The sequence below is a fragment of the Ailuropoda melanoleuca genome, chromosome 13 (assembly GCF_002007445.2).
Source record: "Ailuropoda melanoleuca isolate Jingjing chromosome 13, ASM200744v2, whole genome shotgun sequence".
NCBI classification, from domain to species: Eukaryota; Metazoa; Chordata; class Mammalia; order Carnivora; family Ursidae; genus Ailuropoda; species Ailuropoda melanoleuca.
The window spans coordinates 91,995,299-92,011,177 of NC_048230.1; the positions used below are offsets into that span (position 1 = coordinate 91,995,299).

General features: G+C 49.0%; 1 long non-coding RNA gene across 2 annotated transcripts in view; it reads right to left on the reverse strand.

The window, feature by feature from the left end:
- The window catches only part of LOC117795498, a 60,516-nt gene extending 46,062 nt beyond the window's left edge, over positions 1-14,454 (reverse strand). For both annotated transcript variants that reach the window (XR_004619548.1, XR_004619547.1), the window contains exon 1: positions 14,348-14,454. This is a non-coding gene — a long non-coding RNA (uncharacterized LOC117795498). The remainder of the gene's footprint in view (positions 1-14,347) is intronic.
- Between the last annotated feature and the right edge of the window lie 1,425 nt (positions 14,455-15,879).

Genomic DNA, 15,879 nt, shown 5'->3' on the forward strand with positions numbered 1-15,879 from the left:
AATGCAAATTGGTACAGCCACTCTGGAAAACAGCGTGGAGGTCCCTTAAAAAGTTAAAAATTGAGCTACCCCATGATCCAGCCATTGCACTACTGGGTATTTGCCCCAGAGATACAGATGTAGTGAAAAGAAGGGGCACATGCACCCCAATGTTCATAGCAGCAATGTCCACAATAGCCCAACTGTGGAAGGAGCCGAGATGTTCTCTAACAGATGAACGGAGAAAGAAGATATGGTTCATATATGCAATGGAATATTACTCAGACATCAGAAAGGATGAATACCCACCCACCATTTGCANAAGGGCCATATGCGCCCCAATGTTCATAGCAGCATTGTCCACAATAGCTAAATTGTGGAAGGAGCCGAGATGCCCTTCAACAGATGACTGGATTAAGAAGAGGTGGTCCATATATACAATGGAATATTACTCAGCTATCAAAAAGAATGATTTCTCAATATTTGCTGCAACGTGGATGGCACTGGAGGAGATAATGCTAAGTGAAATAAGTCAAGCAGAGAAAGACAGCTATCATATGATTTCTCTCATCTATGGAACATAAGAACTAGGAAGATCAGTGTGAGAAGAAAGTAATAAAGAAAGGGGGTAATCAGAAGGGGGAATGAAGCATGAAAAACTATGGACTCTGAGAAACAAACTGAGTGCTTCAGAGGGGAGGGTGTGGGGGAATGGGATAGGCTGGTGATGGGTATTAAGGAGGGCACGTATTGCATTGCACTGGGTGTTATACACAACTAATGAATCATGGAACTTTACATCAAAAACCAGGGATGTACTGTATGGTGAATAATATAATATAATAAAAATATTATTATGAAAAACAAAGAAAGAAAAATCTATATCTGTGCTAGTGGAGTGCTAGGTAGCTTAAATTGATGATGTATATTTATTGACATAAAAAGACACACATGGTATATTTTATACAGAACAGCACAGTAGAGCTGAGTTTTACCGTCTGACTCTGCTCCCGCACACACACGCTCACACATACACTCACATAAATGCCCAGAAAAGCGTTAGAAAGAAACCATGTCAACATGTTAATACCAGTCTGTCTCTGGGAGGTAGAGTTTATGGGACTTTATTTATTTTGTCTTAGTTTTGCTCATTCGCATTGCTAATTTTCCTCTGACAAATGTTCATCACTTATGCAATAATTCATTTTTTTAAATAAATCAAAATAAGTATAGTTTTTATTTGTCACCTCGTCAGAGGGGTAAGCAGCAGTCATCTGGAGCACTCACTTGTCTGAGGCATTGTCCCCTGTTACTAACCCCATGATGAGACGTTCAGCCTGGTCCCCTACCCGGGACCCAAGCAGTCCTTTGCTGGATTTTGAGCTCCAGTGAGTGACTAATATGACAAGTGTGACAAGGGGTGACTCACAAGGACCAAGAGAGTAGCATCGTCATGTGCTGAACAGGAAGTTGCTACAGTCCTCTCACTTGGGGTTTCAGATGTGGTCTGGAGAGTCAGGGCTCCCTGGCTTCATCCTCCCTTTCTGATATGGGGTTCCATCCAGAAACGTCAGGGCAGCTGTCTGTTGTAATGATAGTAAGTAGTCACCCTGGCCAACTCAATGTTTGGTTGTCAAAACAAAGGGCAACCACTAGAAAGCACGAAAGAAAGGCAGCGGGGACTTCACAGAATCATGGGCATGTGAGGACCAGTGGGGACCGGGGGCTCAGAGTGCTTGCATTCCTGTGGGCATCACCCTGGACGCAGCCTGGTCACCCTGTTCAGAACATGTTTGCTAAATGAGAGTGTGTGACCCAATAAGGGACTTCCACTGAACTCCCTACCTAGTGTGGTAATTTCCTTTGCAACACGTCTGACCGATAGGTATTCATACTTCTCTTGAATGCTTCTGGAGACGTGGTACTCACTTCTGCATGTGGTAAGGCATGGCAATTTTCACAGTTGCATCTGTTAGAAAGACCTTCTCCTTCTATTTAGGAGAGTGGTTCTAACACCAAAGCACATCCCAGAATCACCTGCAGAGCCTGTTAAAACACAGATTGCTGGGGCATCCCCCCAGAGTTTCTGATCCGGCAGGTTTGGGATGGGGCCAAGAATTTGCCCTTTTAACCAGTTCACACCTTGATGAAGCTGGTTCCAGTTCCAGCTTCAAACAGACTGCTTTGTGTTTTCCTTTCCTTCCAACCCATTATCGGAGCCTATGGAGAAAAAGCATGGTCCCCAAAAACAACACACACACACTCACACTGATACACCTCTCACACACATGCATGCATGCGCCCCCCACGTCCCCAGCTTCATCTTCTCTGGCAGCACAGGACGATCCCTCCCTGTTCTCTGTGGAACTACTTAAACAGGGATGTGACTCCCAAGTCCTCTTAGTGCCTCCTTAAGAGACCTCTTACAAAACAAACCGTGCAGCCAGGAAACCATAGCCGGAAGAAGATGCATGCTCCGCCTGAAGCCCGACACCCACTGTCGTCTGGGCATGGCTAGGACACCAGGTCAGGGGGCCTGCCACTGCCCTGACTTCTTCCTCACTGGGACCAGGTGAAGGCCTCTGTCTTTGCCTCGGTAATGATCTACCGCCCATCTTTCTGCCAGTGGTTCAACACTGATGTAACTATGCCTTCCAAAGGCTCAGATCATGATGGGGGTTAGAGGCTGAGGGGTGAGGTCTCATGATGGTACCTTATGGCCAGCCACAGGAACCTGGGGTAGAGATGGCCCTCATGGCTCAGCCCTTGGTCCACTCAGCCATGGTGGGCTCCTCTGTGCTTCCCCTGCTCAGCTGGGAGCAGATGCCACATTGAGGGGTATGTTGTGAGGGGGTTTGCAAGTTAGGAGCTAGGGCTAACAGGTGTGTACTCGGAAGGGACAGTCCTGGGGACAATCTGCATGATTTCAGAGGTGACTGAAAACATCCTGCTGTGCTCCGTTCCCTGTGTGGCTCTCCCTGCCCAAGGCTCCTGCTTCATAGGATCACCCCCCAATTAAGCTTCTCTCAAGTCCTTTTCTTGGTAAATGTTGACTAAATGAGTGAATGACCAAATAAATGACTTGCTTTGAACTCTCTGTCTGATGTCTTCTAGGGAACTTTAGGCAGAGTAAAGCCCACCTGGGCTGCAAAGACAGGACGTTCTACCTGCATGTGTTTTAAAGTCCTTGGGGCCTAGGACCAAGCCCTGCCCAAAACACGCATCCTCCAACACAAGGAGAGAGAGAGGTGAGTCTAAACTTTACGTCTCAGGAGTTTGTCCTAGCCTGAAATTGACTCACTATTATTGTTAGATGAGGTGCAGTCACTGTTTCTGAGCTTCAGGTCACCCTCCTGGGCGCTGCCGAGTGATGGGATCCACGTCCAGGACAGAGCTGACTCTCATGTAAGATTTGCACTTGATCTAGCTGGCCAGACTTACCTCACATCGCCCTGACTGTCTGAGCTCCTTTTTGTATTTAAGTGTCCTAGAGAGGGGTGGTCACTTTTGATCATTGGTTTTCCATATGTGACATTTTTCTTAATCTGCAGCAGTCCTATTAAAAGACTGGAAAATCTGAGAAAAGTGGAAAGAAGAAGCCTGAGCATCTGGAAGTGACCTAGATGGTGAGGACCGGATGCAGCAAGGCCATTCTGCCTGTCCCCATTCTCATGTCCCCCAAAGCCCCCAGCAGGCAGTGCTAGCCCTGCCCCTCAGAATCCTTCTCAACACTCAGCTCCAAGCTTCTCCTATCTCCTGGAGCCACATGCTTTTGCTGGACCTTTGAAAATTCAGCTGAATCTATAATGCCAGGGGACATGAAGGGTATGTGGAGCCCTACTCTCCTGAATCTTTGAAGATATACAACCATAGGAGAAGAATTAAAAGGTAGTATGAGAGATCTCAAGAGGCAGTGAGAGGGTCCATCTATAGGCGAAGGCCCTGAGCAAGAGTTGGCCCCTAAAACATGTCTTATAAAATGGATGGTATCTGGACTGGCACAGGGCTGAGGGCAGAGTGTAGCCCGGGAATGTAGCTGGTGAACAGAAGACAGAGAAGTCAGGAGGATGAAGAAGCTGAGGGCTGAGCTGTAGAGGGAGTCTAGTCAGGTTCAGGGGCTGAGTAGTTTTGTTCATCCCAGAGCCACACCTGTAACCCATAAGCAAGCAGGGACACCTGCTACCCCATGAAGCTGACCACACAGAGACGGGACTCTGCCCCATCACCAAGGTCAGGGATCTGTGTGCACAGGACACTAGCATGAGATGCCGTTAACTAGCAATCGCTTCTGGCTCACATTCCAGAGGTGAGCTGTGTGGGGTCCATGATGCCTCTGGGGCAGCCTTTAGAGCTGAGAGAGATGAGAACAGTGATCACCACTCTCCTGCCACTGGGTTGTGACCCCCCCCCCAGTCCAGCCAGTCAGGGGACAGCAGGAGTCTGGCCCTCCTGTCACAGGCAGCTCCACTAAGAAGCAGGCCCAACACCTCTGAGATGAGCATGATGAAGCCACCCCCTCCTTTGTGATTGTAAGAGACATTCCTCACCAGGGTGCTGAGAAGCTGTAGTCCTTCATCCTTCTCCCTGTCGAGGGAGGACAAAGGCACCCCTGAAGCTTGTCTTTGCTCTGTCATTGAAGGCCTTCTCAGCTAGGGGGAGAGGAACCTGCTCTTCGTCCCATCTTTAGAACTCAAAAGTAGGTCTTTAATCAGACTGGTGTTGACCAAGAGAAGAATGACCACACACACACACACACACACACACACGCACCCCACGCCCTATCCAGACATCCCACCTCTGGCCTTACTGTCTACAGTGGTCATTGAAAACTCTTAAAAAACTAGTCCCTACTTTTGAATAACTGGGCATGGGGTCATCCTAGGAGGGTAGACTCAGCTGGGGAGGCTGGGCCCTTGGAGAACTCTCCTGAAGCTCCTTGGCCCAGGAAAACCAAGGCCTCGGTCTTTGTGCTTGCTGCAATCCTGCCCACCATCATGGAGCCTGGATGGGGACACACCCAGTGTGAAGCTGACATCAGTTACGTCATGAGAGCTACCTGCCCATACCCTTACAGGCCTGAATTCACCTTTCGTCTACCGTGGTAGCTGAGCCTCACCTTGACACAGGTAGAAAGCCATATCGTCTGAGCCAGCGTGAACAGCAGCAGAGTCGGGCTTACTGCACTACTGCATGGGGCTGAGGTTGAGTTAGGGCTCAAGACTTCTGTCTGTTTCATCTGTAACTACTTCCGTTAGCTCTTGATGCAAAGTAAACTACCTCAAATTTGGTGGCTTAAGCCAACAGAAATTATTGTTTCTCACAAGTGTGAGCTGACCAACCTTGTGGCTCTTTCACTGTACACAAAGCTGATGGTGGCTGCCTTATCAGGGGCTCACTTGGGGCAGAACATTCAAGATGGCCCCATCACACATGTGGTGCCTCGGGAGACAGCCAGAAGGCTGCCTCAACCAGGACACTCCGTGTTGTCTCAGAATCTCCCCCTCTTCACAGAGACCTATTTTATGGCAGCTCAGAACACCCAAAGCACAGAAGAAGGCCTCTGGGCCTTCTAAGGGCCTCTAAAGATTTAGGCCCAGAAATGCCAGTCACCGCCAGGCACCTCAGTCAGCTTCACTGTAGTCACTGTAGTCAGCCCAGCTTCACAGCAGGAGGGGACAACTCTCGAGCATCTGTACCCAAAGCCATCTTTGGATCATCTTTCTCTCAGTGTCTCAGATCTCAGAACAAACCCCAGTTTCCGCTAAAGCAGATGACCCCTGTGTAGGCCTGGGAGGGAGGCAACATCACTATAGGTCTCTGCTTCTTCAGATGGAGCATAAAAATACTAGGAAAAGACAGTTTCTCGTATTAGATACTTAATAATCTTATTACAGTTTCATTTTACTCTTGAAGACCCTGGCCAGGATCTTTGGAAAGCATATTATTATGTGCCAAATGCCACCAAACCAGCAATCCCCTTTGACAGGAAGCCCTTGCATCGGGGGACACACTGTTCTTTTCTAGTGTTGTCACTGCGCGTCACCCTCTGACGTAGTTCTCCCATCCAAGTGGGGCAGAGGGAGCTTGTTGCACTCAGCTGGCTCACTGTCCAGACTTGCGTAGGTTCTGAGGTCACTCAGCTAAGACTGGCTAAAAACGGTCACTGTTAGTCCAAAGCACAGGCTCTGTGTCACAGACGTCACCCTGGTGTCTATGCCTCCCCGGGTACAGAGTCGGCCTACGGAAGAGCAACCCCCCAAAGCCCATGGCAGTGTTTTGTGAGGTGTGACTAAAGGCTTCAGAATTCAGCTTTTGGAGATGTGTCTTGGTTAAGAAGCATTAATCATGTCCCCTCGTAAGTACAACGGTTGAGCCAATTTTTGGTTTTGTTTTCAATTAGGAGTTAAATTAAGCATCTAGGACATATATGAGCAGAATTCAGTGAATGCCAGACCACCAATTTGCAGGAAAAGGAGAAGGGCCGTGTACTTAGAACCTACCTCAAAACTGTGGCACAATGACTCTGATTTCTCTTTGGATGTCAGCATGGAAAGAGGATACACCCTGGAGCCTATGGCTCTGAGTGGGGGTGGGGGGTGGGGCAGAAGACTTCACCAGTCTTAGCACACTTGCCAGAATGCCTCTGAGGACATCTCTAACAATGGCATCCCAACCCACAACCAGCAGAAGAAAAATCATGGCTTGCAACTGCACTGTTTTGCCAAATTGTGTTATAATGTTCATTTGTCCATAAATAGAAAATGCCTTTTTGTGGCAAGCTTGAGGTTATATTAGAATTAGATATTTCAGAATGAGAGCCTTATTAAAATTTTCATGGATGACCCAAAGAAACCCAATGATAAACATAACTACCTACTAGAAATTGTCTCTTTTGTCTTTACAGTGGTGGAATATAAATAAATAACACGGATAGAATTTTTCCTGCCGCTGCCTCCAGCCTCAGACACAAAACATTTAAACTGCTTTCCATGCTAAGGGGGTTGAAATGTTTTTTTTGTTTTGTTTTGTTTTGCTTTTTTCCTACAGAAGCATTAGCAAGATGCCTTCCTTTCTACAGAGGCATTAGGAGAAGGAAACTGACTCCCCACCCCCAGCCCAAGCCTGCATGCCATGGTGATGACTGGTGTCAGGCTGAAATATGCAAGATCCCATGAGATTTAAGATGAATTGTAGTTGACACCAGTTCTTAACCTCCTCTCTCCCTTCCAGGACCTGAGCAAACCCTCCCCAAAGCAAGCCAGACAGAGCCTCCTGCTTCAAGTGTGGAGAGGTGTCTTGTAGAAACAGTAGGCTGATGTTCTTCCCCTTCCCAGAAAAGTGGAAGGTCTTGCTTGTCAGCAGCAGCTTCCCTCCCTGTCTTGTCCTGGGTCAGGCTGTGCTGAGAGGCATAAGCCCCCAGTACACGCAGCCCACCAACGTGACCACAATACTAGTTAGAGGTGGCCCCGTTCAAATCACTGGACTTAATAAGAGAGTCCCTACATGGGAATGGCTGCAGGTGTGGCTGGGAATTTGAAGGACAAGAAGTGAGTCCTGGGTCAGTGCAGCCTTGATGAGTTTAAAATAAAAGAAAAGGGCTCCCACCACTCCTGGTGAGCCAGCCACATACCCTCTGGACCTTCCAAACTCCCAGGGTTATGAGACAATTAAGTCTAAAAACAAATGTACTCGTGGCTCATAGAAAGGGTGTCAAATCAGTACCTAGCCCTCTCTGCTTTTCACTACCCAACAGAGAAAATAGTGAGAAGTTTTTTTTTTCTTTCCACTCTGACCTCCAACTTCATCACAGTAGGTGAGGATTTGTTTCTTCATAGAGGGGTCTTAATACCTTGATTGCATCATCCCCACTGGAGTTCTCAGCTGGCAAGAGCAGGGGACTGAGCCAGGCAGACCTCTTTCTTTTGCATTCTTCCACCAGCCAGGAGGTGGCAAAGAGCCAGCCTCGTGCAAGCAGCCTCCTTGGAGGGTGAGTTTGCTGAAGACATGCTATTGTCTTCAAGGATGTGAACTCCTGTTTCTACTCACTCATGGGTACTGTAAAGATTTCATTGACTAACATGGAAAAAAACTGCCTTGCGGTGAGTTGGAACCCTGTCCCCCGTCCCCCACACTGACCCCTGCCTGTGGTGCGACTGCCTGTTGTTTTAGCTGAGCTGAGTCTGGCAGAAGTTGTCCCAAATCCATTCTCAAGGCAATTAACCATCTGTAGTGACTCAACTGGACAGTGTCTGCCTGTCATCACCATTTCCAAATAAACCTGGACTATGGTTTGATTAAAGTATGGAAGCCTGAGCCCCATCACTGTACCATAGCAAAAGCCAGAGCAGGAGACCCATCTAAATGGCACCGTTCTCTGAACAAAGAGCTTTCAGAGAAGTCATTCTCAGACAGTCAGCAGCCACAGATCTCAGCAGGGACCTTCACCTCTGGGAGCAGCACCTCTTGTTGAAGGAAAGGCAGAAATGCAAACTGAAAGAGAACTTACAGACACTGACACAACCCCTCCATTTCTCCAGAGAGACCGGGCGCTTGTCCAGGGCCACCCAGCTAAGAAGTAACAGACAGGCATCTGGTCTACGGTATCGGGAATGCACAGAGGTGGGCGTCCTTGGGCCACCTAATTGTGATTTGAGGACACACAGCAGGATTGGAGGCAGAACTGTTCAGAGTGGGACGACAACCAGAGACATCGAGTCAGGTGTGGGTGGATGATGAGTGTTAGACGCGCATGTCAGCATTTTGCCCACAAGAGGAATCCACCTGCAGCAAAGACCCTGACACACCAAGCCAAGCCTCCCTGCCACCGTCCCTCAGAGCAGTTGCTCCATATCCTGGTATTCTCATGACCAGCAGGGACTATGGGCCAACATTTAAGCAGACTCAGAAATGATGAGAATTCAAAGGCTCTTAATAATAACCCTTGGCTATAATAAATGAACAGATGGACAATGCTTCCAGTCAAATAAAAAGCTGTTGAAGACCCCGCCTGTGTTAACAGTGCTTTATACGGAGAGTCAGGGAAGGATGCCCTCTGGAATCCAGTGCAGAGAGAAGTATGTTTCTTCACGATTAGCCTGGCATACTTTCTATAGTTAGCTAATGAAGAAAAGTCATGAACTCATGGCATTCCTCCATTTCCCCTGGTTACCAGGGGACTCAGATGGGAGTTATATGCTTGAGTCAGTAGTCAACCTTAGAAGAGATTTTATCTTATGGTTTTGTCTCCCCTTTCAGGGCATGATACTTACTTTACGTCTTTATATTTTACTCATATTAATCTCTCTACTTCCATTATTATAATATTCCTCGATCTCTGTAGAAAATAGAAGAGTACAAATTGCATTTGGAGAATGTTTTAACCCTTCCTTAAAAAACACTTTTAATTTCAATGAAAAAAAATAGGCAAACCATTAAAAAAAATCTCTTTCAAATACATTATTCCATTTTTTCCCCAAAGCCCTGCCAAATCCCCATGTCTTCTGAATCTTCCCCTCCAGTCATAGGGCTAAGCATATTTTATTGTGTTCTGATTCTCTGCAGCCTGAGGCTCACTGGAACACTGTGAAGCTTGGGGTGGTGCTGCTGGAGAGCCCAGCACCTCCTCCCTCCCGTCACTGAAGGGAGCCCTAGGTTCAAGGTACATCTTGTTGAGGCAGCAAAGTCTCAAAAGGGCAGCTCAGCTCATTTGGAAAGTGACACCAGAGAAATGCTATTTTTGCTCCCTGTTCCATTCTGATTAGCTTGTCAAATCCTCCCCAGTCTCAGGAAGCCCTGGGCGCAGCCTGTAGGAGCCAGAACAAGGGACGCGGCTGCTTTTTCCCCATGGCCAAGTACAGTCCCTGGTCCCCAGCAGATGATCCGTAAATATTTGCTGGATGCATGTGTCGATTTGGGTGAATCATTTGATTTCTCTGAGCCTCAGTTTCAACAAAATGGTCAGATTAGCTTTTGGCTTCCTTCCAGCACCATCCAGGGGATGAAATGAGATTCAAGGACACGAAACTGTCTGCAATGTATTCAGCACTAGAAAACATGTGACCATTAGACTTTGTGACTCATGGTCAAGAAATAGCCACTGACACTCAGGAAGGCCCCTCCACCTGCTGACTTGCATCTCCACTGATCCAGGAGCACCTTCTGTTTTGAGAATGTGCCTAAATATTTACTTGGTGGAAATACAATTGTGCTGATCCAGTGAGATTAGGGAAGGAGAAATCCTGGATGGCCTCTCCTTGCCTCTGAAGCTCCCTCCATCCTGTGTCTCTACACTGAGGATGGAAGTTCGGGTGAAGAGGGCCGTAGGAGAAAGGCCAGATGGTGCATGGGCCTCCCGACCATGTCAGAAGCAGCCACTCACCCTTGCTTCCATGCATCACACCCACGGAGGATCTATCTCGTCACCTTCCTCCGTGGGGAAGACCAAACCAGGGGCCAGCCCCCTACAGCATCCCCACCGCCAGCTGTTTCTCTTTGCATAAGAAACCAGTTATTGTCATTCTCTACCCAGCACAGTAGCAATTCTGGAAAACTTACATTATACCAGTGCCAGCATCTGGGGAAAATACATAGCAGTGGGCTCCAAAATTTGGGAGAAGTACATTGCCTGAACGTCCAAAGTTTCGCTTTGACAATATTTGTGTTTTAAAGAAGTGTAACCTAAAAACTAGAAATCACATCTTGTTTATTGTTTTTTCTCAATGTTTTACTTTAATATCTGGACGCTGTTAAGCTGTTGTCTCATTAGATATGACTAAAGCCTGTGTTGGTGGGTGATCTATGACCCAGCTACTTTTGAACCCGTGCAGTTGTGTATGTAAAGACAAGGGTCCAAGTGCATCACAAGACTGGCCGAAGACACACGCTGGAATGAGTCCTGCGGTTCAGTGAACCTCCTTTTTAAACTCCTGAGGCAGTTGTTCCTCTCATGGGTGGGACCTAGTGCTAAGGCAGGTACGGAGAGTGAAAACAAAGAAGAGGGATCAGTATCCCATTTCCTGTCCCTCCGTTGGAGTCATTAGGGGCCAGGAAAACAGGAAGGGGGTGAGGCCTCGCTTGGAGAAGGGAAATGCTGAGGAAGTGTGGGCAGGGCACTTGGAGCAGGAAAGACTGTTTGAAGAGGTTGCTTTAGAAGGAGGCCCCTCCTGTCTGAGGAGAAACAGCCCTAGGAAAGCAGTAGGCTGCGGTGGGGTTGGCCTCCCGGGAGGCCGCAGAAGGGGAGAGCCACACCCAGGATTGTTTTCCAAGCACAATTTACAGTCCCCATTGTCGGCCTTTCCTCTGGGTAATTAGGTACAAAACAAGAGCCAGAAATGCTCATCCATCTTGTCACTGGATTTTACTTTCCCTGGCACGTTAGCTCTCAGCTGCCAGGGCAGCCGTTCTAGCCACAAATGCTGAGGAGTTTGGCAAGCCTGGTCTATAATAGTCTCACCCAGAGCTGACATGGCCCCTGGTAAGCAGCTTTAATTTGACAGGGCTGGATACACTTTGCTGTCTACAGCAGATGAGGAAAGACTGTCTATTTTTATGATTTATTTCTGGACCAGGTTCACTGCAAAATTTCAACCAGAGAGGAGGCTTACTTTCTTAGCCTGGGCATCATGCCTTTCGAAGGTAGCTGGAGTACAAATGACTTTGCCTGGGAGAGAATAAATGAGTCAGAAAAGGAAATAAAACTGAACTTCAATCCATCTGGAAGATAGATATGGGGGTTTAATAGATGAGTGAATAATTGACTAAATGTATTTGCATATTGTGATGAATAATCTCAACTCTTATCTGAGAAGTAAATCTCTCAGATCTGTTTCTATTGTGTGTGTGGTGTGTGATATGTATGGTGTGTGCGTGTGGTATGTGTGTGGTGTGTGGCATGTGTGTAGTATGTGATGTGTGTGTAGTGTATGTGTAGTGTGTGTATGCATGTGTGCTGTGTGGTGTGTGTGTGGTATATGTGGTGGTGTGTATATGGTATGTGGTATGTATATGATGTGTGTGGTGTGTGTGTAATGTGTGTGTGTGGTATGTACATGGTATGTGGTGTGTATATGATGTGTGTGGTGTGTGTGTAGTGTGTGTGTTGTGTGTATGGCATGCATGTGATTTATGTGGCATATATATGGTGTATGTGGCATGGTGGTATGTATGTGGCATGTATGTGAGATGTGGTGTGTGTGGCATGTGTATGTGGTGTGTATGTGAGGTGTGGCAGTGTGTGTGTGTGTGGTGTGCATGTGGTATGTGTGGCATATATCTGATGTGTGTGTGGCATGTACGTGATGTGTGTGCTGTGTGTGTGTAGCCCAAATACAAACTGGAGCTTCATATAGACTGGTCTACACATGGAGTCACACTCAAAGGAACACAGCCCCAAAACCAAAACATGAAAAGTTAGTTTCATTTTTTACTCGAGTATGTGGAAGAACGCCAAGGGGAATGAGGCAGAACAGCACTTCTTAAAATTCTGTTTGATCCCCTTGTTCTTCCAGAATTCCGTAGCCTCTCACTTTTAATGGCCGAAGCTCTCCTTACTTCCAGCCTCTAAGCCGTGGCTCATTGAATCCCTGTGGGCCTCCTATCAGCTTCTCGCACTGACTACAAAGCTGTGTCTCCTCTTTATCCACTACCTGAAGTCCTCAAAACGAAAGTCGGCCCAAAGGCTGATCCCAAAAGCCAGACTCACCTCCCTCCTGTCCCCCCTCCTACACAGGCTGGACTTGCTCCAGGCTCTCTGCGTCCCAAACCTGATGGGCCCACACGGACCCTCCCAAGGAGCAAGGACGGAGGAGGCCGGGGTGCAGGATTCCCAGTGCTCCTTCTGGGACAGCGTGTGGGGAAGGAGCAGGGGATGCAATTTAGAAATCCCATTTTTCGGGGCGCCTGGGTGGCACAGCGGTTAAGCGTCTGCCTTCGGCTCAGGACGTGATCCCAGCGTTATGGGATCGAGCCCCACATCAGGCTCCTCTGCTGTGAGCCTGCTTCTTCCTCTCCCACTCCCCCTGCTTGTGTTCCTCTCTCGCTGGCTGTCTCTATCTCTGTCAAATAAATAAATAAAATCTTAAAAAAAAAAAAAGAAATCCCATTTTTCATGTGAATACATCTTGTTGCGCAGCACTTCCCGGGCCAAGCTCCACAGGCTTCTGGAAGGAGAGCGAGCCTCCACACGTGACAAGCAGGGGCATTTCCCACTCACAGTCGAACCCTGCATGCACGGGGAGCCTTTCCCTGGAGCGTGTCACCCCTCAGGCACCTTTCTCAGACCCTCAAACCTTCACACCCCGAGTCTTCCTCACAAGTCTCAGAGTTGTGCAAAAATGCATGTAAGAGGCTGGGCCGCCAAGTAAATGTCCCGCCTTGTGCCACCTTAGCTCCCACCGTGGTGGGTGGGAGGCAGGGGCAGGTCAGGTCAGACAAAGCAGGTGAGCTGGAAGCACAGGCACGGTCTCCAGCTGGGGTGTCCTGGGCTGAGGCCAGGAGACCCTGACCCCTCCAGCCTGGTTTGTCACTGAGCAGGGACTCACGTTTTGTTCAGATTACAGGGATCTGGACAGAGGGTGAATCCACAGTGACTGAGCAGTTTGGAAATCCTTAAGCAATACTAGCATGTGAGCACAAGCACAGGAAATCTCTGGGCAAGTACACAACATCAGGGCTCCTCTTGGCTTTGGAGAGCACAGCCTTGCTGAACACCCAGGTTGAGATCAGGCGCCAGCTCTATCCCAGCTCTCCCCCAATTGCTCTCACCCAGGCATTTTCCCTAAAAATCTGTGCACGTTTAACCCCATGTTTCCATCTTTTGGGCTCATCATTGTTATCCTTGGGACTCCGCTGGGTTAACAGGAGCCCGATAGATAAATAACATACCGAGTGACAAGTTAACAGGAGCCCGATAGATAAATAACATACCGAGTGACAAGTTAATCCCAAGACATTCTGACGCCCTCCAACACGGAATGCCTCTCTGCAAAGAGCCCAGACCCAGCATAGAAAGAGCAGAGTAACACACATGACGCAAACAGAAAACGGTGCCGGAAATGGTAAAAATGGAGTAGGAGCCTCCCTGGGGTTGAAATGGCTGCAGGTGCATGGAGCCCTATGGGAGGGGCAGCTTCACAGCAGAAAAGCATTTTAACTTAGGTCTTGGAAGGAGGGCACATTTCTCTGCCAAAGTGAGGCCAGGGCATCCCTGCTAAAGGAACAATTGGAACAGAAGGATGAGGGAGGTCACACTCCAGTGCTTAACCTTCAGGAGGAGGAGGGCCTCATGGACTCACCCCCCAGCCCCCACAGCAGGCGGAATCCCCAATTGCTTTCTCACACAGCACCCTCTCTGATTTTTCATTGTACTCACCACATTTGTAATTTGGAGTGATTCGTGCGATTATGTGTTGAATGTGTCTTTGCCACCAGACATCACAGCGCATGAGGGCTGTGCCTTCACGTTGTGGTTGACCCAGTGCTTGTCACTGTGGCTGGCATGTCGTAAGGTACTCAGCAGCATTTGTCAACATAAACATGAAATTGCCTGAGCGGCTGCCTCTCACCCTGGGCTGCCCAAGGCAAACACCCTGCCCAGCCCAAAATCAGGGGTCTCTCCGGGAGAACTCAAGGACATCGGGGACACCCTGGTCTAGGACTCTGGCTTGTTCCTGGGACAGAGAAGCCTGGGCCCAGGCCAGGACTGATGGCAGAGGGGGCATCTGTGCACCCAGCTTGGGAGACCTCTGCTGGGGGACCCCATCTGGGGGATGGGGCCACCTCTGTGAAATTCCCTCAGGGACACCCGTGTCTCCTCGAGCTCCCACCAGGTCCCTCTGTGGCTCTCTATAGCTTGGAAAGGGTGAAGTTAGAGCCGCAAAGGCCACCAAAGCTGCTCTTGGCCTCCTGTCTCCAGAATGTAGGGGACCGTGCCCTCTTCTGGCCAGGCCTTGCAGAGCCCTGGGAAATCGGCCAGGGGAAGTCTGGAGCTTTCTGTAGGAAACAGGCAAGGAGGAGGAGGCAGCCTGGGCTGACACACCGGGTTCAGAACCCTCTTGGTCTTGGGCAGGTCCTTCTGTGGGGGAGGGGAGGGGATAGGGTGGGCCGGCTGAAGGGAAATCACGCACACACCCTCTTTTCACTTTGGAGTTGGCTCTACACTCCTTTACAAGCCTCAATGGAAAAGCCACACTGATCCTTTATGGCCAAACAGCTGACCTTTTCCCAGCTGTTTGACACCCAATTATATATGGCAGTTTCCAAAAAGTAAACCCAGGCTTCAAAGATAAAGGCTGACCCCAGGTTGGACATCAGAAAAAGCCACAAACCTGACAGCTGGCCCCAAAGGAAGCCCCAGGATCGTGGTGAGATCTGGTGAGGACAGCATCTTCACTGGAAAACAGGTACCACCCCACCCCCAGGCCGACACTGGGAGGGGGCAAGCAGTGACACCTCACACCACCCCAGGCCAGCAGCTGGGATGTGAGCTGAAAGCCACATCTGTTAGAATCCCACAGGCAGCAGGACAGGGCCAACAGGAACAAGAGAGCAGACAGATCAGCAGGGGTGGTTCACAGATGGGGAGGCCTGTCAGTGAGTGTCTTCTCCCTGGATCAGGTACAAGAATCCGTTCTTCAGTTAACACGTATCTGTTGAGCACCTACTGTGGGCAGCGCTCCCTGCAGGGTGCCAGGGATCCGTCAGCAGGCAGTCACTGCGCCGGCTCTCCACCGCGTGGAGCTGGTGGCCGATGCTCGGTCAAATCTTCCTACAGCCACATACACACACACTGGTGTGCACACGTGCCCATGGACCCATTTACACACTTGCAGATGCACGCACACAAAATGAAAAAGGTGACAAGACCCATGACGGGGAGTCCATCTCATGCTGAGTGGGGGAGGG